We start from the raw sequence: 20,370 nt of genomic DNA, 5'->3' as shown, positions 1-20,370 counted from the left end.
TCTTGCTACCTGGCTGGAATCCCCGGCTTTGTGGAATTCTGGGAAAGTCACCTTGCCTGAGGACAATTTACCCCTGATACCTGAAATGGTTTTTGTTTTGCTTTATTTTCTGTGTCAAAATGTATAAAACTTAGAGATTCATATTAATTAAGAAGCAATCATAGGAAGATCTAACAAATCATTCAAAATAAGGTTAAAAAATTTAATCAGATTGTTGTCCTAACAGCAAGCCAAGATTAATCCTTCAACTTGGATGGAAGAAGGGGAGGGGGGCTTTTATTATGAGAAGGGAAAATAAAGGAAAAAGAGGTAACTTTTAAGTATGAGGAATGAATGGCAAAATACTAAACTGCTTCCTGGAAGTTTTCTTATCTGAGGAAGTTCCCCCATCTAAAAATAGTAATACCAAATTCCTGAGGTTTTGTGAGGATTAAATGAGATAATCAATATATTAAAGAGCCTTTCTACTACTACTACTACTACTACTACTACTACTACTACTACTACTACTACTACTACTACTACTACTACTACTACTGTGTGTTTCTGTGTAGTTTAACGCTGGCATCCTACTATAATTATATCTCTATTTTCCTTCTACTTGATATCCTTATATCATTTTACTGTATTGTAGTATTTCTAAAATCTGTTTAAAATAATAATTGGAACAATGTCCTTTGTAAGTAAATAATACATAATATGTAAATAAAACAAGAACGCTGGGACTTCCCTGGTGGTCCAGTGGTTAAGACTCTGCGCTTCCAAAGCAGGGGACGTGGGTTCAATCCCTGGTCGGGGACTAAGATCCCACATGCCACGGTGTGACCAAAACAAACAAACAAACAAAAAAACAAGAACACTATTTGCCACCCCCGTGCTAAATCCCACTGTGGAATCCTGGACCAGATAAAGCTTAGACACAGGTACCAACTGGCTTAAGGGGTAAGTGAATGGAAAAGGTATTTGTGCTGAATGTGATAGGAGGGACTCTTCTCCCACACTTTGCTGTGGCTGATCCTACATCCAGAACTCAGCTCAGGCCTGGGAACAGGAACAGGGTCACGCAGTACCAAGCCCCTGCCAGATGCCTGCATTCAGGGAGAAAGCAAAAGAGCATCCAGCCACAGACCCTGTTTTCAAGCAGTGATAGGCCAATGGCTGCTGTTGGAGAGGATTTTGGAAAGAATGAGGAGAAAAGAAAAGTCAAATTGAAAGTATGGAGTGTGGAAAATCATCATAACAACAATAGCCATAGGAAGTGAATGTCATACTTCTAAAGTCCCTTTTGTAGGCAAGACACTTAGCTCTTTGTGTTCTGGCTTCCTCATCTGTGAAATGGTGATGAGGGTGAGGAGAAGACCTGAATCACACTTTGCAGGGCTTCTTAATCTATTTTTGACACTTTTGGCAGTCTGTTGACCTATCTGTTGGCCCTATCTTTGTCTGGGCTCTTCCAGAAGCAGATCCTGAATGCAAGTAGTTTATTTGGGAGATATAGGAAATAACCATAGAGAAGTGGGAAAGGAAAGGCAGCCAGAAAGGTGGACAACTGGAGCTTAATCCTGCAGGCTATTTTGGGACAAGGAGGGCAAAACCACTTCTCAGCATTTTCACCCCTGAAGGGGAAGGGAGCTGGGGTAATTACATACCTGCTCCTGGGCATTACCTCCCTGGCACGTCCAGCCTGTACACCACGTGGGCACCAAGCAATGCTGCTTTGCATAGTTGGTGGGGTAGAGAGTTCTCAGTCCCAGAGATGCAGAGACTGGCAGTTAGAAGCCAGCTGGAGCATCCAGAAAGGTCCGGGGATATGCAGAGGGGCGCTTCCAACATCTGCTACAGCCCCCTTCTCAGAATAATGTTTTGAAATGCATAAAATAAAATTCATAGGATTACAATGAAAACCAATTACATTGAAATTCAGTTCTATCCACAGGCCCCTTGGGGGACCCCAGATTAAGAAGCCCTGCTAAGGTTTCTTTTCAACGTGAAATTATACGGTTTGATGACCTAAGAGCATGGATTGTGTTACTCTGCCAGGAGGTGGTTAAGTTCTGCACAGTCTCTGCAGAAACTATTTCAGAGGAAAAATGCGTTCGCCCAACCTGGCAATCCCCCGCAGCTCAGGGACTGTGAATGAGGCTGCTGGCCTCTCTCACTCTCTTTTTATTTCTTACAGTGTTTATTTTGCCTTGTTTATGTTTCTGCGTTTTTAATGTGTCCTTTGTTAGCCCGGAAAGCACCGCGGGGCAGCAATTTGCCCGCATCGCCCTAGCGGCCTCTCTGCCTTCCTCAGCTGTCCCTGGGGAGCTCCATCTTTAAAGTCATGCATCTGAAGTACAAGGGCCCCAGCCCCTGCCACTCAGCCGCGGCGGACCAGGGTCCATCCTGTGGCATCGTGGTGCCAACAGGTGTCTGCGTGCGGGGTGCCGGAGCAGGCGCCCCCCGGGAGCTGCACGCCCCGGAGACACCACCCACCTCCTAATGTGCCTCCATGGCTCTGTAACTCACAGCTAAATTACAGTATTATGACTTCATTGTTGAGTCCCAATTCTCCTAATTATAGCCTAGAGATCTATTATTTGATTTGGTAACACCAAGTGCTTCTTTTCTAAATCATGTAATCTCTTGTAGCTTATTAATGTCAGGTTTGCGCACACGCAGGGACTTGGTTGTTTGCCAGACAGAATCAAATTTTCAAATTTTCGCTGTGTTATGTTACAGGGCTTTGCTTGTTACAATCTAATTATATTGGCACTGAAATACCGAAAACCAATTTATATTAGAAAGCACTTTAACTCTTTCTTTGGAGTGAATTTACATGCAGAAGTGTCTGCCACACCATTGGTCTTTTTGTTTTTACATGCGGAAATGCCTTCTGGGAAAGAGGTAAAACTAACAGTTCCTTTCTGTTAAAAAAGTCTGCACTTCATGGACCAGAACTCTGAATGTGGCCATTCTCTTGTTGGAAGCATGGGGAAGGAAGGAAGCACACCTCTCCCATCTCTCTCTGTGCTCCTCCGGGCCTCCCTGCTGGGAGGGTCACTTGCCCCAGGCAGCCGGAAACCCCTCTCCTGATGTCACCTGCTGGAAGCCCCATCCCCAGTCTTGGACCATTTTACCGCCTCCCTGCCCCCTTCTTCCCTTCAGATGTATTTTCCAAAGCTCTGTTTTTCACTAGGGGTCCGATGGATCCTTTACCCTGAAGGCACTGTCTTCTGAAGACCAGAGGGGCCTTGTTGCCTGTAAAAGTTGCTCCACCAGTGGGGCTGCACTCATCATCCTGCTTTGCCTTTTCAGGAGAATCCTGTGGCTATTGCCCCTGACAGTCAGAATATTTGTCTAGCCACTCTGTCAGTCTCCCTGGTGATGACTGTGGCTTTCTGACCCCTGGAACGCTGTTCCTTGTCAGATTGTTTTCACCAGGGAATACAGTCTGTATCTAATACTGGATGATTATCCAGTATTCCACCTTTAAAAGAGAGTCCCCACTTCCTCCTAGCATTTTTTTAAACTTTATATTTTTTTAGCGCGGTTTTAGGTGCACTGCAAAATCAAGAGGAAGGTATAGAGATACAGGAATATACCCCCTGCCTTCACACCTGCATAGCCACCCCCGTTATCAACACCCCCTGAGAGTGGAGGTGCATGTGTGACCTGCCTCCAACTGTACTTCATTCAGCCCACACTCTTGCTCACGCCTTAACTCCAGCCACACAGTTTTGTTTTGTTTTGTTCTCCCAATTTCTCTTTCCCACTGTAGGGTATTTGTGCACATTCTCTCTGCAATGCTGTTGATATTTCTGACTCATCTCAGGTAAAATGTCACTTCCTTAGAGAAAATTTCCTTTCCCTTTATTTAACCAGGTACCCCCCCCGCCACTGCATTTTATTTATTCTACCTTGTATTTATTTGTTTCCTTCCTTATTATCTCTGCTCTGCCTGTACCTGAGACTGTTAAGATCCACGAGGACAGAGATTTTGTCTTGGTCACCATTGAACATCCAGTGCCTGGCACACAGATGAAGTTCAGTCACTAGCTGTTGAGTAAAGGGGTAAATGCATCCCAGGAAATGTGTATCCTTTGCCTTATGGTGGAGAAGAAGACATGTGCTGCAGCTCTTTGGACTTGTCTGGCTCTCCCTCTTCCTTCCTTGCTCCAACCATGTGGACTGGCTTCATTCTCCCCGTGGCTATAGGGTATGGCTAGTCTGCCGCCCCTGAGCAGGAAGCCAAAGCCATGGCAGTTTGGCACAGATGTGGCTCAATATCTCCATCCCAACTTCTCTGCTCCAGCCTGAGTGGCTGACTCAGCTCCTGTCTGAACCACATGCCTCGTCCTCCATGGCACCTTCTCTGGCCCTTCCCTGGACGTGGTTCTCCAGGGAACCATGCGGTGCCCGCCAGTGGGCTAGTGACAGCAGAGGGCCCATCAGTGGCCATGTCAAGGATCCCTCCTGCTTATCTAAGTGAGGGATGAAGTGGTGGGAGGTCAGGAAACCCCCCTTTCATGGCAGACACTGAGTCACAGAAGGGGACGGATGGATGGGAAATAAACAAGACCTCCCCTGAAGCAGGGAGGTTAGCCAGGCACACACTACTTCACAGAAATAACCCAGCAGAAACAATGACACAGAGAACTTGCACTTACCACAGCTCTGAATAAGACAATTGCAGAGCTGATCTGTGGAATAATGTGGCTACTGAATCTCAATTCTAACAAATCATTGATCAAATTTATGGAATTAGTTGACCCCTTTTTGTTCCTTTCTCTAGAATTTTCTCCATAACAGTGATGAGGTGAAGGGCTCCTGAGCCACATGTATGTACAAGAGAAGCCCTCCAAGGAAACACAAAGCTGAGCGCCTCTCTCTCCTGATCTGTGGGTCTCCTAGAATATCCAAGATCTAAGGATTAGAGAGGCGTCCTCTATTCAGAAACCATAGCCAAAGACCACAGAGCAAGGTAGACCCCTACGGCCACTTCCCTGGAATAAAAGGCCTTGAAACACATTTCACAAGCCCCTCCTGGAATGTCTCATTCTGAGAACCTGGGCTGTTTCCTTCTCACTGCTACATCTTCGCCCAAAATGCTTTCTCTACCTGGAAGAATGCTCTCCGGCCCCATCCCATTTTTGCTTGTAGAAATTTAACCCATTCTTCACAGCCTGATTGAGAAATCATCTGCTCAAAGGAGTATTATCAGAACCACCTGGTCAGAATTACACTGTGTCTCCACTGGTCCCATAGTAAGTGGCTCGTGCTGTTTCTAGCTTGGATGACCATGTGTCTCAGTTTGCTTGGGACAGTTCCAGTTTATTCCTGTTCTTCCAGCATTTATTAAGAGCATCTTTTTTGCCCTCCAAAATGTCCCAGTTGAACAATAGATTGTGTGGTGTGACAGACACACTCTGCGGTGACCCCTATTGAGTCACATCCTTCTCTAACCCTCTCCCCTTGCATGAAGGCATGCATGGTGACTTGCTTCTGGCCAACAGGATATGGCAAAGGTGACAGGATAGTCACTCCCTTGATTATGTTACCTTATCTGAGACTCTGTCTTACTGACTAAAGAGAGAGATTCTCCTACGGGCCTTGAAGAATGAGCTGCTGGGGTTGAGCAGCCTATGGAAAGAGCCACAGGAACTGCAGCCAGGAAAGCTGGGCAGCCTCTAGGAGCTGAAGGCCTCTGTCTTCCAGATGCAAGGAACTGAATTCTGCCTGCTATCATGTGGGCCGGCGGAGGACCCTAAGCTCCAGAAAGGAAAACCGCTGACTTCTTGATTGCAGCCTTTGAGACCCTGAGCAGAGGCCCCAGCTGAGCTGTGCCTACACTCCTGACCCATGGACACTGTGAGTTAATAAATGGGTGTTGGTTTAAGCCACTGAGTTTGTGGTCATTTGTTTGCAGCAATCAAAACTGATGCATGCGGTTGCCCCAGTTATAACGCTAAAGGGCTCAAATGGCTTTGACAGACTGGTCAAGACAAATCTCCCTGACAGACTGGTATTTTCTTAAAGTTGGGGTGCATATCTTATTCATCTGTCTAGTTTCCCTACATTCACACAGCATGAACTAACCCCTTTCTAGGTACTGCACCAGGTAGCACAGCATAGTATTCTTCAACAGACAAAGGTCTCTGGCATCACAGTGTCCATGTTTGAATCTCAGGTCCATCACTAGCTGTGTGACTGTGAACAAATTACTTAATCTTTCAGGGCCTCAGTTTTCTCAGCTGCGGAATGGGATTACAAAAGAGTACTTTCCTCAGATAAGATTGTTAGGAGGATAAATCGAGTTAATGTAAAGTGCTCACAATACTTGGCACATAGTGCTTTATAAATCTGGTATGCCTTGCATTCTTTCTTTCACTTAATCCTTATGTTAAATCTTCTTTGATTATCTCCACTTATAGATGAAGAAACTGATGCTCAGAGACGTGAACGTCCTCAAAATTACACAGCAAGTAAACCAAGAGACTCAAACCAAATCCATGGGTGCTTTTTCCCATACTGTCCACACTTGTGTCTTTCTCGTGGATGTACATTTTGAAAAAAAAAAACAACAAAAGGGAACTTTTCCCTGAATTCCATAATGGATTCCCTAAGAACCGGGGCCCACACAGATGTCAAGTTCAGATAAGGCTCATATTCTGGCTCCACCCCTTCAGGCATTTCTGGAAAATCAGGCAGACAATTTAGACAGTTTAGTGGGAGATGGTGACCCATAAATGAGCTCCGGGGCCCATTAAGCTGACACATCACCTGACAAATGGCAGACTTCTAGCCAATTCCAGTCTGGTTAGAACTGGATGTGTATGTAAGTGCAGATTATCGAGATCCATAGATAATTTGCTACCTGCTCATTTTTAATGTGTTTGTGAACATTCATGAGAAGCTCATTAATTGTAAATGTCTGTAAGCTTATTGTGTTGTAAACCAAGGCTGACAGCACAATAGGCACCGATAAAAGGAAGTGTCCCCTTCACCAGCCAGTGTTAACGCTGAGAAGGAGCAGGCGTGCAAATCAGCCCAGGGGTAAATGACAGGATTGCTGGGCTGCACACGAGGCCCTTATCTGAGGAGTTTTACATCCCTGTCCTCAGGTAACCGCAGAGATACAAGCCGCTGTGATAAGAGTGATGTTAACCGCATTTACCACGGTGAGGCGACAGGGTCAGACACCCAGGCCCAGTAATCAGGGAAATCCGTGAAGGCCATGGCCTGACAAGGCTGAAATCCATTTGTTATTCTCTGTTCGGAATGCCCTTGCTCCTTCTCTAGACTGGTGGGTTCCGACTCATCTCTCAAGATGACTCAGTTCCTCCTTGAAGATTTCTCTGACTTTGCCAGGGAAAACGTTTCCTCTTCTGCACTCTGAGAGTCCTTTGTGCAGTTTTCTGGAGGAGCTCTAACTAAGTGGGTATTTGAAATGCCTGCCCCTTTCTCCATATCGAAGTGAATGCAGAACTCCAAACTTCTTTATGTATGCCTTCTAGAAATAAACATTTTTAGGGATGTACTACTCAAGCAAAAGCATCCATGAGCAATGCAAATTTTGTTAATAATATGAGGTCCAAGGGGAAAAAATAACATTATTCAGTACCTTGGCTTCCACAATTTAGTTTGCTTCTTTCCCCTTCTGGACCCTCTTCTTGCCTGATAGGAAGGGGCTGTAGAGTCCAAAGCCCCAGGAGGCCACCTCTGCTCCTACCAGGCTTTTCAAATACTCATTCATTTATTTATTTTAACAAAATCGAGTTTCTAGGGGAAATTACCTTATTAAAGACTAAAGTAATATACTTCTATTGGTCTTACTGTATGTATTCATATGTACATTATAGTAGATATGGGACTCCAGAGGGGGAAAATATCCATGCACTTAATAGATACACAATTGTATCCCGTAGTGCAGGCTAAACTGCTGCAACAAATAGAACCAAACAACGTACGATGGCTTAAACACAATGTGATCTTATTTCACACTCACGTGGTAATCCCAAGTAGGTGTCCAGGGTGTGTGGTTGACAGCTCTCTTCCGCTCAGCAATCCAGGGATCCAGCCCTCTTCCATATTGAGCCTCCATTGTCTTGTAGGGTATGGCCATCGTCTGCAACAAAATGGCAGAAACAGAAAGAGCATGGAGTGGGCCATGTGGGAGGTTTTGTTGTTCAAGCCTGAAAATGGCAAACATATGACTTCCATTCATATCCCACTGGCTAGAACTTAGTTACATCGTCATGCCCAACTGCAAGGGCCACTGGGAAGTGCATTTGCTGTATGCCCAGGAAGAAGAAGGAATGGGTTTTGGTGGAGAACAAGCAGTTTGTGCCACATCAATCTAAAGTTGGTTCCTTCCCCTGTTTCCCCTCCTCATGCTCTGCAGAGAACATAGATCACAACTGTGCTGGGGTGCACACAAGCCCTCTCATAGGCATCCCTCATATTTGAGGCATTCTTGAAGAGTTTCAGGTTTCCAGGTATTTTTTATATTTAACCATGTATTTCCCCCTTACTTCCATAATGATTTTGGAGATATGTTACCAAACACAGAATACAGGTCCCACTTATGAATACTTACATTTACACCAAATAGTACCCCAACTTTGACTATAGAATTTGATTCCTCCCACCCAAACCCTGCTATATGGTGACCAAACATACAATTGGTTTCTATGACCTCACACCTCGATTTCAATACATTAACAGCATAGGGTAAATAGACATTTCCCTACTCCATGGGGCTTGACTTATCCATCTGCCACAGCTGCTTGGTATTTCTGCTAGCAGATAGCAAGAATCCCTAACTGCAAGAGCCTCTAGAAGTTACTATTTCAGATGCTTCCAGGCAATGCCTTTGACAGGTTATAAGCTTACTCTCTCGTTAAATGAAGTTTCTGGGTAATGGGCCATTTGGTGGTACAGTAAGTCCTCTACATACGAATGAGTTCCATTCTGAGAGTGCATCTGTAAGTCCAATTTGTTTGTAAGTCCAACAAAGTTAGCCTCGGTACTCAACTAACACAATCGGCTGTATAGTACTGTACTGTAATAGGTTTATAATACTTTTCACACAAATAATACATAAAAAACAAACAAACACACAAAAAAGAAAACATTTTTAATCTTACAGTACAGTAGTACAGTACAACAGGTGGCATACAGAGGCACATTTGCATCTTTGAAAGTTCTCAACTTGAAGGTTCGTATGTGGGACTTACTGTATGTCTATTTGACAAAACATTTGCCAAAATCAGTGAGCAGGGCTTCTCCAACTGCTGCAGAAAATGACTGCCATGATCTACTCAAACCTGGGGTTCCTGTAACATGGCTGGTATTTCCTCTCAGTGATTATGTACAATGTAAGACTAACCCATTTTAAAGCCCTTTCAGCTATTGTCAAACCAGCCAGAGAAAGCCAATAAACAATAGAGATAAGCTAAAGGGAAATATTAGCTCTTTGTTTTATAATTAATTAAGAATGCTGACAGCTGAATATTATAGAATGACTATCTAAAAATGGCTTAAAGATATGCATTCAGCTCACATAACAAGAAGTTGGGACACAAAGCTTTGGGTCAGCTTCTCTGCAATTCCTTTGCTTTCTCCTCATGGTCACAAAGTGGCTGCTGCAGTACCATGCATCACATCCTCACATACCATCTAAAACAGAAAGTGAGAAATAGGCCTTTCCCTTGAAGTTTTCTCTCTCTTTTTATCAAGATGGTTCTCTGCACACTCACTTCAGCACGCTGCTCCTTAAGACTAATTATTTGTTTCTAGATCAAGCACTACCTTATGGGAATGGAATTAGCATGATTGGTTTTGAACTGGAATGATTCATGTTGTGGGGGTGAATATATTGCCCTAAATTGTGTCTGTTACCTGAACAAAATTTAGATTCTTCTAGAAAGTAGAAGCAGGGATCATTAGTGGGTAAGCAACCAATGGTATCTTCTACATTCCTCAAAGAGTGGCTAAATTTTTCACTGTACTAAGCCAGATTGAAAGAAAACATTTTTCTGAAGATTATCACATGTCCACTCACATGTAAAATCGTTTATAAAACCATGCTTTAATTTTATAATCTCACCTTCCACTAAAGCATTTCTTTTCATTGCTTAAATAGCAACTATAATTATTGAGTGCTTACTATGTGCTCAGCACTATATTAAGTGATTTAGGTGTATTATCTGATTAAAGTCACCAAATAAACAACATGAAGTTGGCCCTGTGAGATCTTCATTTTGCAGATGAGGAACCTGAATGGTTAAAAGCCTTTGCGTAAGCACCCACACATGGTAAGTGGTGGAAGCTAAATTTGAACCCAAGACCTCTGGCTTCAGAGTCTGAGTTCTTAACCATTATATGCTATTAACGTTGTTTCCTACATTTCTAAGTACCCTTTAAAAAATATACCCCTCTGACAAATTCACAGATTTCAAGACTTGAAAAATTTGTCCCTACTAGGCCTTCTACAAGAAGATTAAAGCAATATACCTAATATGATTTTTGGTTTTTAGGAAGCTCAGAGGTATTTTTGCATTCATTTGCATAATTTTCTTCAGTCAGAGATTCTTTATAAACTTTTCCTCTTCCCTTATCTTGCCTTTATTTTTTATGCTTAACTTGCCTTTTGCAAATCTGTTAGTCCTAGTATATCTATGCTTTCAGAAGCCATTTTGGAGGAAAAGGGTGATGTAAACAAATCTAATGGTCATATGATATGCATGCTGAAGGTTAAGGAGTGAAAAGCACTGATGTCCAGAACTTGTTTTGAAATGCATCAAACATAAGTTAAATTTATGCATGGATGGAGGGATGGATGAATGGATAAATAAGTGATAACACAAATATTGTAGAATGTTAATTGTAGAATCCAAGTTGTAGGTATATGGGTTTCACTGTACAATTCTTTCAACTTTTCTGTGTTTGAAAATATTCATCATAAAATGTCTGGAAATATGTCGATAAGGATCTAGACTCACTTTTATAAAATAATCTCACAAAAGGATAATACTTCCTAAGTAACAAGAGGTACGCAGAGGCCAAATAGTGCCTAATCTTGTATACCAGGCTAAGAAATTGGGACTTAATTCAAGATAATTGAGAGATCTTGGAGGATTTTAGTAGAGGACTAAAATGTAAGATAGGCCTGGTGACATGGAGGAAGAATGGGTGGGACCAAGGGGGAGGCAGAGAGACAAATTAGGGGATGCTGTAATTGTCCAGATGAGAGTGAGATGATAGTGTCTGAGCAAAGATGGTCACAGGGAGAGAGGTGAATTTAGGGAAAAAACCAAGAGAGAAATAAGGAAGACTTGACACTTGAAGACGTGTGGGGACATGGGGATATCTAGTAGGACTCAGGCTTCTAACTTGGGGCAGTGGGAGTGGTGAGGCCATTCTCCTGCCATGGGGTCCCAGGTGGAGCCTTGCTGCTGAGTGGGCAGCACGGGGAAGTACCCGTCCCCTGTCACAGAGCCGTTTTCCTCTCTGGATCCCCACCATGGCCTGAGATCTGCTGAAGTGCTAGATTTCTCCTGCATGGTGTATTTTTTTTTCTGCTTCCAAGTGATGTGAATCCATGCTCTGCCCTCCTATACGGTCAGAGCCTGCTGAGAAAGAACACTGCAAATGGTTTCTGAAATGCTTTCCAAGCCATCTGGAGCACAGGCTGAGGGGAAGCCCCCCAGCATGGGCCCAGCTCTGACTCCTGGGTTCCTGGATTCATACCCCTCGTTTGCTGTCTCTGGGAAGCAAACCCTGGGCTGCCTCACTTTATTATGAAATTAAAATCGTTTCCAAGGACCTCAAAGGGGAAAATGAAATTGTTTTCAGCTTTGATTGTGGTCATAATAAAATAGCTATTTAGGGGGGATTGTGTTATTCTTGGATAAACAAGGAGCAAAAATACTTTTTTACAGTTTGCCATAAAGACAGCAATAGGACTTTTCACAAGATAAACACAATCAATGATTCAGGGAAGATGAGGGCATCTATATTTGTTCTTCCTTGGACATCACGCACAGTGGGATATTTGGTCTCTACAAGCTGAGGAAGCGGCAAGACAGCTTCTGGTACGCTTTCCCAGTTCTACCAGATATGTCCAGATGTCAGAGCCCTGGCAGCTGGCCTCTGAGGGCCCTGCAGGATGGACAATGGGTCCTCCTCTCATTTACTATGCCCTGTGCCTCTTCTGTGTAACTTCTTCCCAGCTTCTTTGTTGAAATTAGTTTCTGGAGACAGAATCAGATTCCGCTTACTTACATGGAGCATTGACCATATACACTAAGCATGCACAGAATGTTCTTACATGTTACCCCATTTGATCATCACAGCAACTCTGTAAAGTAAGGAAGGACATTCTTATTTTCTAAATTGGAAAGCTGAGACTCAGAGAGGAAAAATGACTTGCCCAGACCTCACAACTGGTGAGTACAGATTCCACTAAAGTTCTTTCCTCTACTCCAAGCTGCCTCTTCTCCCCTTGAGATCCAGGCCTTTGGAGGACACCGCTGACTGACACTGTCTAGTGGAAATCATGCAGGATTTAGTGACCAAGCCCTGGGACCTTGGGAAAATCACTCTGAGACTTTTTGCATCTTGGTGCTCTCATTGGTATAAAGGGGAGAAGTCAGTTCGACCTTACAGGATTGGACTTTGTAAGAAGTAATTGGTAGAACATATATAAAATGTCTCAAAATAAATGGCTCGAAAGAAATTAATTCCTTAATAAGACATATGTCAGCTTGTTCTAGGATGATGGGTCAGTCTACCCTCTCTCTCACTATTCTGGGCTTCAGCTTGTGCCCAAAGGCAGGAAAGAGCAGAGGCACTTCTTTCTTCCATCCTGAAAACAAAAGGACAGCTTCGTTTCAAAGCGCATTATGTACTATTAGATCATTTCTAAACGTCAGTCTTTAAATCAGAGTAGTATTCAACTTCCAAATGATCCAAGTGAGTAGGCATTTTTGCTGCTGACCATTGGTTTTAAAGAAAGGCTGGATTTTCAATCCCCTGAGTTTGCAAGATATCATTTGTGACTAGGACTCTCCAGTCTGCTCCCTTCTAAGTGCTTGAATGAAGACCCATGCCAGCCTTCTAACCCTGTTTCTAGGAGGAGGGAAGGCAACAGGAACTATGGCAGTGTGCACTGAGCTCAGTGCTTTTCTCTGTCCCACTTACCTCTACTCACCTTTGGTGCCTCAGCTTTGAACCAAGCTGGGGATTCTAGGAAACACGCTGCCTCCTATCGCCCAGCCCTGGCTTTCCCAGGCCTGGTTTTGAACCCTTAGGCTTGAGCTGATGCCAAATTTTACGCCTCTCCCTTGAGCTCTCTTTTAGGTCTACACATTTTAAGGCCTGGCTTGGAGACTTCATTGGGCATAAAGTATATGGGATCTTTGATTTTCCAATAATAAATAAATCAGAGATTAGACTAAGAGCTGCTGAAATCTCAGAAATCTGCCCCCAGTTTATTGCAAATCTCTTTATATGTTCAGATGCTTTGGATATACATTAAAGTCTTTGGCCCATATTTATGGTTTTGAACATTGCCTTAGCTTTTTACTAATGCATCAGTAATTGGCATGGGAATGAGAAGGGACCGACTTTAGCTGATGCCCCAACTACTGACCTCTCTTGGCAATAACTCCTGATGCTTAAGAGGAATCAAAAGCATCGTAGAAAAATCCACAGATTTTTCTCACGTGTTCTGGGAACTCAGAAGCCCTTGGAGAAGTAAAATTATCCTTAACATCATCATCAGAAGGCAAGGGAGGTGATATGGGCCCTCCCCTATTAAGAAGGGTGGGGACGGTTGGTGCTATGGGGACACAGGGGGAAGTTGCTCATGGGGACATCTGGAGGCCCACCTTCCTCTCACTATCTTCTCTTGCAACTGGACCAAATTCAACAATATGGCCTTCCTTATGCTGGACCATCAGTGAGTAGGTATGTCAGGGGCACATGAAGGCACAAAGAGTTTGGGATTGTGGTGGGAGAAGAAAAGATGGAGAGATGCGAGAGACAAACTTTACCACCCTCATAGCTGATCTGTTGATTAGAATTATGACACTGTACCAGGACCATTAGCAAAGCAGGATACATGCAGATCAGGGAGACCAGGATACAGAGGGGATGACAAACCATGTCACGAGAGAAAGCTGAAAAGCGCAGAGCTGTTTAATGTGGAAGAAAAGATGGCATAAGGGCAATGAGAGCTGTTTGTCAATATCTGAAGTGTGAATATGAAGAAGACTTGCTCTTCAATCAGAGAACCCAGAACTAGAAAGATGCAAATGAAAATACTCCTACAACATTTTTAAGGGTTCCAACAATGAAGGGAGGGGAAATGGAATACTCTTGTTTATTGAGCGCCTTCTATGAGCCAGGGTCTGTATAAGGCACTTTGTGCGCCTTTGATCATGAAGTCTTCACCTTGTTTCTGAAAGTTTATATGATGAGAGAACTGAAACTCAGAGAAGTTATGGAGCTTATCTGAGATCCCAGAGCTAGTGAAGAGCTTGGATTTGAACTTCCATCACTTCACACGGACCCTATTATGGTAGGTGATCAAGCAGAGTCTGTGTGACCTCATGTTGGAGGAACTGAAGAGGGATTCCTATGTGAACCAAGGCTAACACTCACTGCTCTCTGAGGTCCCTTCCAGTTCTGGAACTCTGTGCACAGTCCTGGTGGCTCAAGGAAGCATGGCTGGAGTGCCGAGAGCTGGGAGGAGGAAGGCAAGAGGAATGCTTTGTGGGTAAGTCATCTGTTCAGCAGAATGATGTGAATGACAAATGGGCCTCCCCCCGGGACTGATTCCCTCCAACTGTACCCAACAATAAAATGCTCCACAAAGAAATCTGACAATTTGGTTGTTAATTCAAAACATCCTTCTCCAAGCTGCCTATAACTATAACCTAATTGTTGCAAGTTGGTGGTTTATAAGAAAAGAATAGAAAAGAAAGTAAAATTACATTAAATACAAATGTGCATTTCTTCTGCAATACCTCACTCTGTTTTTATGTTCATTTTACCCTGTACTCTTTCATGTTACTGTCAGATTCTTAATCTATACACTAAACATTTATTTCTGTAAAAAGTCTAATGTATTTTCAAGAAATAAGAGGTTTTCCCACTCTCTCTTATGAGAGGTGATTCAGTGGTAGATAGTCTGGACCCTGGAGCCTAGGACTTGATTTTAGGCCAGGGATGCAACAGTAGCTAGCTGGCTATTTGACTTAGACAACTTATTTAACTTCTCTGAATTTTGGTTTCCTCATCTATAAAATCAGATTAGAATCTATACATTTCAGGGGCTTCCCTGGTGGCGCAGTGGTTAAGAATCTGCCTGCCAATGCAGGGAACACAGGTTCGAGCCCTGGTCCGGGAAGATCCCACATGCCGCGGAGCAACTAAGCCCATGAGCTACAACTTCTGAGCCCGCGAGCCACAACTACTGAAGCCCACGCACCTAGAGCCCGTGCTCTGCAACAAGAGAAGCCACTGCAATGAGAAGCCTGTGCACTGCAACGAGGAGTAGCCCCCACTTGAAGCAACTAGAGAAAGCCCGTGCACAGCAATGAAGACCCAATGCAGCCAAAAATAAATAAATTAAATAAATTAAAAAAAAAAAAGAATCTATACATTGCAATGGGGGGGGGGGTGGTCTACAGATGATTTTCTACAAGAAAGTCTTTTAAGCTCTAATAGAAAATACTGGTGTTTGTTACTCTTTTCTAGGTCAAAGGGCTGGGCCCATGAGGCATTGTTTTGGCTCCTGGGATAGTTTCAGATTTATTTATTTATCATCCATCTCTCCACCCACCTATCCATCCATGTCTCCATCCCCCTATCCAGCTTTCTATTTATTTAACAAATGTTGATTGACTTTATGTTATGTACCAGATATACAATCAGGAGCTAGGAATATTGGCATGAATTAGATATAGCATGATTCCTGCCTCCAAAGACCTTCTTTCCAAAGAGAGGGGAAGACACATTTATATATAATTATGTAATGAAGAAACCATGGTATAAGGCTGTACCTCTTAAACTTTTTGGGGAAACGTAACCATCTCAGATTATTTTGCTTTCCCAATCGTCTATTAGAAATAATGGAGACTATCATGAGAATTTCAATTGTGAATCTGTCCTGGAGTGGGAAATAGAGGAAATCTCAGATACAAAGAAGGGAGGTACTTCCTCTGGCCTTTGGGGCTGGAAGGGGGGATGGGGATGCCCTGGGAGACTGGGAAATGATTCTGGTGGTGAGTGACTCTGACTCCTGGAGCAGGCCAGGTGAGCTGTGCCCCTAACTTCAAGTTGTTCTATTCTTGGGCCATCGATGGTAGTTCCAGGGACAGCAAGTGTGGTGGATGCTTTGTTTCCGAACTGCTTGTCTTAACAAGCAACAATTCAGGGAACTGAGAATAATCTGAGGACTCAGGGAGAGCGGGCGCCACCGCACGATCCCGGGGGAGAGCTAGCGCTCAACTTCAGCCACCCTGCCGCAGTGGGCGCTCCTTGGGAAAAGGAGGAGCATGCGCGTGAGAGATGAGCCGGCCTGGCTGCACGGAGCTGGGATCATCTAGCTGTTAGCGTCCAGGCCAAGTGTGCGGACCTCAGCTCAAGCTGCAGACCTGGCAGGGAGCTGGAGGCTAAGCAGGAACTGGGGAAGTAGACCCCCGAGGGGTGCCTTTGCAGCGGGCATTAGGGGAGTAGGAACTTCCTCCATGTCCTGGCTAGCAAGATTAATCACACTTGCTGGGGTGATGGGCAGCTCTGCCCAGTGGGCATTCTCATTGACTTAGGGGTATATTGAAGCTCTTCATTTTCTCAGGCTTGGCTGGCTGAGGTGGGCGGGTGCTGATAATTTTGATCATGTACTATCTTCTTCATGTCTTTATATACCTTCTTCTTATTCCCATGTGTATACAAATGCAACACACAACTTTGAGAGGTTTATGTGAGATTTAATTTCACCCTCCATCATTTCCTTCTGTGTAATTATATGCACCATTTGTGTTTCACTTATTATATGTCAGGTCCTACACTAAATGCTTTGCATACACTAACAATATATCTGTTAAGATTCTTTATGTGGCAAGGAGCAGAACCATCTCCAACTGGCTTCATCAATAGATGGTACCTTGGCTCGTGTAAAGGAAAAGTCCTGAGGCAGGTTTAGTTCAGGGGATCAAGGTATCAACAAGATCCAGTTTATTTCCATCTCTTTGTTTCACCTTTCATAGTTCATCTTCACCTTAAGATTGGCTCCATGGTCATGAGATGTCTACCAATAGCTCCTGGGTCTGTATTGTCTCTCGGTCCACGTCCATAGAATCTCTTCCCTAACTAGCAAACAATCTGGGTTCCATATTGGACCAGCTTAAGTCAAAGCCCACCCCTGAACAATCACAAAGGGAAGGGGATGGAGTTGTGCTGACAGGTTGAGGTCTACATCAGTGACCTGCTCGGCCACTGACATTGTCTTTTTTCCTTTCTTGTCTTACTTCCCTGTTCCTCTCCTCAGTATACAAGATCTGCTTTGGAGGAATACAACCCAAAGCAGTATCTCTGCCCCACAACTGAGGTATAGGAATCTCGAGCCATTCTTTTCTTTTAATTTCTTCTTTTAATTAATTTTTATTGGAGTATAGTTGACTTACAATGTTGTGTTAGTTTTCGCTGTACAGCAAAGTGAGTCAGTCATAGATATACATGAATCCACTCTTTTTTAGATCCTATTCTCATATAGGTCATTACAGAGTATCTGTAGCCATTCTTACCGTACCTAAGAAAGTACCATCGACATAACAGGGACTTAATAAGTGCCAGTGGGTGGATGGATCCCAACCCAGGAATGTGGTTACCACACAAAATGTACTTTGTCCCTTGCAGGCAGAGTGTGACCATGATCCTTCCCCACCCTCATTTCATTAATTCTTCTTTGGGTCCCATAATGATGTAAGGAAGACAGATACAGGTGTTTCTTTCTAAACCTTAGCAGATTGTTTTGACTGAAGCTTTCACCGACATCAAGGGAGCAAACTATAATGGGTACCTGGTTACAAGACAATCCCAGGGAAGAAACATTAACAGAAATTTTATAGATGAGATCCCACAAAATAGTACAGTAGCTTTTCTAATGTCCTCCTGATTCTACTCCAGTCCCAATACCGTGATAACTCACATCTTAGAATACAGATGGGGGGTCAGTGGGAGTGACTTCTGATACTTTCTCCTGACACTCCAGTTAAACAATTTGGATTCAAAAGATTTCTAACCTTTCCAGACTCTCTATAATGGAATGTAAACAAAGTTCCTTAGGGAGTGATAAAATATTATTCATGAGAAAAATGGGGGGTATAATAGAAGCACCGTAAAACCACCAGCAGAGGAAGTAACATTTAAGAAAATAATGCCGTGTCCCTGGTTGGTAGATTAAGAAAGAAGGGAAGTAAATCATTTTTATTCTTCTGCTCTTCATAACAGATTGTAATTCTGTTGACTCTTGGGTTTCCACATGGCTAAAGTTAGGTCTATAATATTCATAGAAATCGAAGCCTAGAAGGATTTGTTTTTGTGGGTTCACATGTGTATTCAGATATTCTGAATTAAAGGCAGGATTAAGTTAAATTAGGAAAAGTGCAAGTTATGGTGAGAAGACTTATGAAGGGAAATGAAGACTTCTCAGATCTTTACCGTCTAAATTTTTTATCCATCAACATTGCTCTGAAACACATTTAATAATACTTAAAATGTGTTACATAAAAAATAAAAATATACGATTTGGATAGTCACTCTTGCCTGGACTTAATTGAAGTGTCACAGGAGCCCACTTACTGAAAGTCTGTCCCTAGCACAGGATGATCTGGACAGAAGGAAGGCTGGAGTGGAAGGAATTTCACGTGTTACAGTGAACAAGCTCAACTGGTGTAAATTCAGTAAATTCAGAAAGCAAATGTTTTTTAGTAACAGCTTTCTTGGGGAATATAATTGGCATAAAATAAACTTCACATGTTAGAAGACACAATGATAACTTTCAACATATACACACTCATGAAACCATCTCTACACTCAAGATGGTGCATACGCCAATCTCTCCTCAGAATTTCTTTATGACCCTCTGTAACCCTTAGAAACCAACTTAATTTTTAGTTCCTATTCTTCTTTAAGCTTATTTCATGAGGCCAGTTCCTTTTCTGCCCTTGGATGAAAACTTGGGCTATCCCTTGAATTACTCTTAAGTAATAAAAAAAGTTTACCAGTCACTTAAAGTCTCAAAACATGTTCTCAATTTATAAATCAAATAATCCAATCTCATGTAACAGTGAAATTTTCCATCTAGATTTACTGTTACGACTTTTCTCCTTCTCCTACCTTGGGTCTGCTGCAGAGGGCGGGCTGTGGTGAGAGAGCAGGGTATGGGTGGCCACTTTTTCTTTCCCTACACAGTAGTTTTATTCTTCTCTCCCCCTCCTGCTTTCTATACCTCTGGAGCTGCAGCACAATGATCCAGAAGAGGGAAGAGATGCACAAGAGTTCTTACATGAGTAGTCCTGTTGAGTGAGAGCACACACGGTTGGAGTCTCCAGAGAATCCCACCCCTACCCTCATTGCTGGAGGTCTTCATCTGCTGCACTCTTGATGAAGGCTCTCTTCCAGCTCCTTCCAGCTCCTTGTTTACTCCTTTGCAGCCTCCTGACACTTAATGGTGTCCCTAGTTTGTTTCTGCTAAGTTCTCTCTATCCCTTCAGGTCCTCTTAGGTGAGACTTAAGATGACCCCAGGCAGACTCTCTCTTACATGGGCCCAAGTGTAGTCCAGCTTTCTTTGTTTCTTCCAATCTGAAGAGGTTACCCCAAATGTAGCTCTCCCTCCTTTGTTCCTCCATGTGAGCAGCATATTGGCCGTAATATCTGTTCCTAGAGAGGTATTAGATACAGCCACGCTGCTGAATCCCCTCACCCCATGCCCAGAGGACACATATCAAGGTTCACTAGTCACTTCCTTTAAGTTCCTCTCTTTTGACCTCAGCGTAAAGGTAGAAGAAGCTTCCAATTTCTCCCTTAGGGAGCTGAGACTCAAAATACATAGACTCCTCTAAAAATCCGTTTCTAATCTTCAACTCAACTCATTTTAATCTTTGTTGTGGGTGAGAGTTAAGACTTACATAGCCCGGCTTTTGCATATCTTTTTTCAATTCCTGCTTCATGGCTTCTCACCTCACTCTGGTATGTTGCATATATAGTCTTCAACTAAAATTAAGACAGAAGAATCCATTTTAACATTCTTTAATATAAGTTTCACATCCTGGAGGCTAGATGGTTCAGATGGAACATGCAAAACTGTGTTCTCT

Source organism: Balaenoptera physalus (assembly GCF_965194825.1).
Source record: "Balaenoptera physalus genome assembly, chromosome: 10".
NCBI classification, from domain to species: Eukaryota; Metazoa; Chordata; class Mammalia; order Artiodactyla; family Balaenopteridae; genus Balaenoptera; species Balaenoptera physalus.
The sequence above is the reverse complement of the archived record's forward strand: the minus strand, read 5'-3'. Positions refer to the sequence as shown.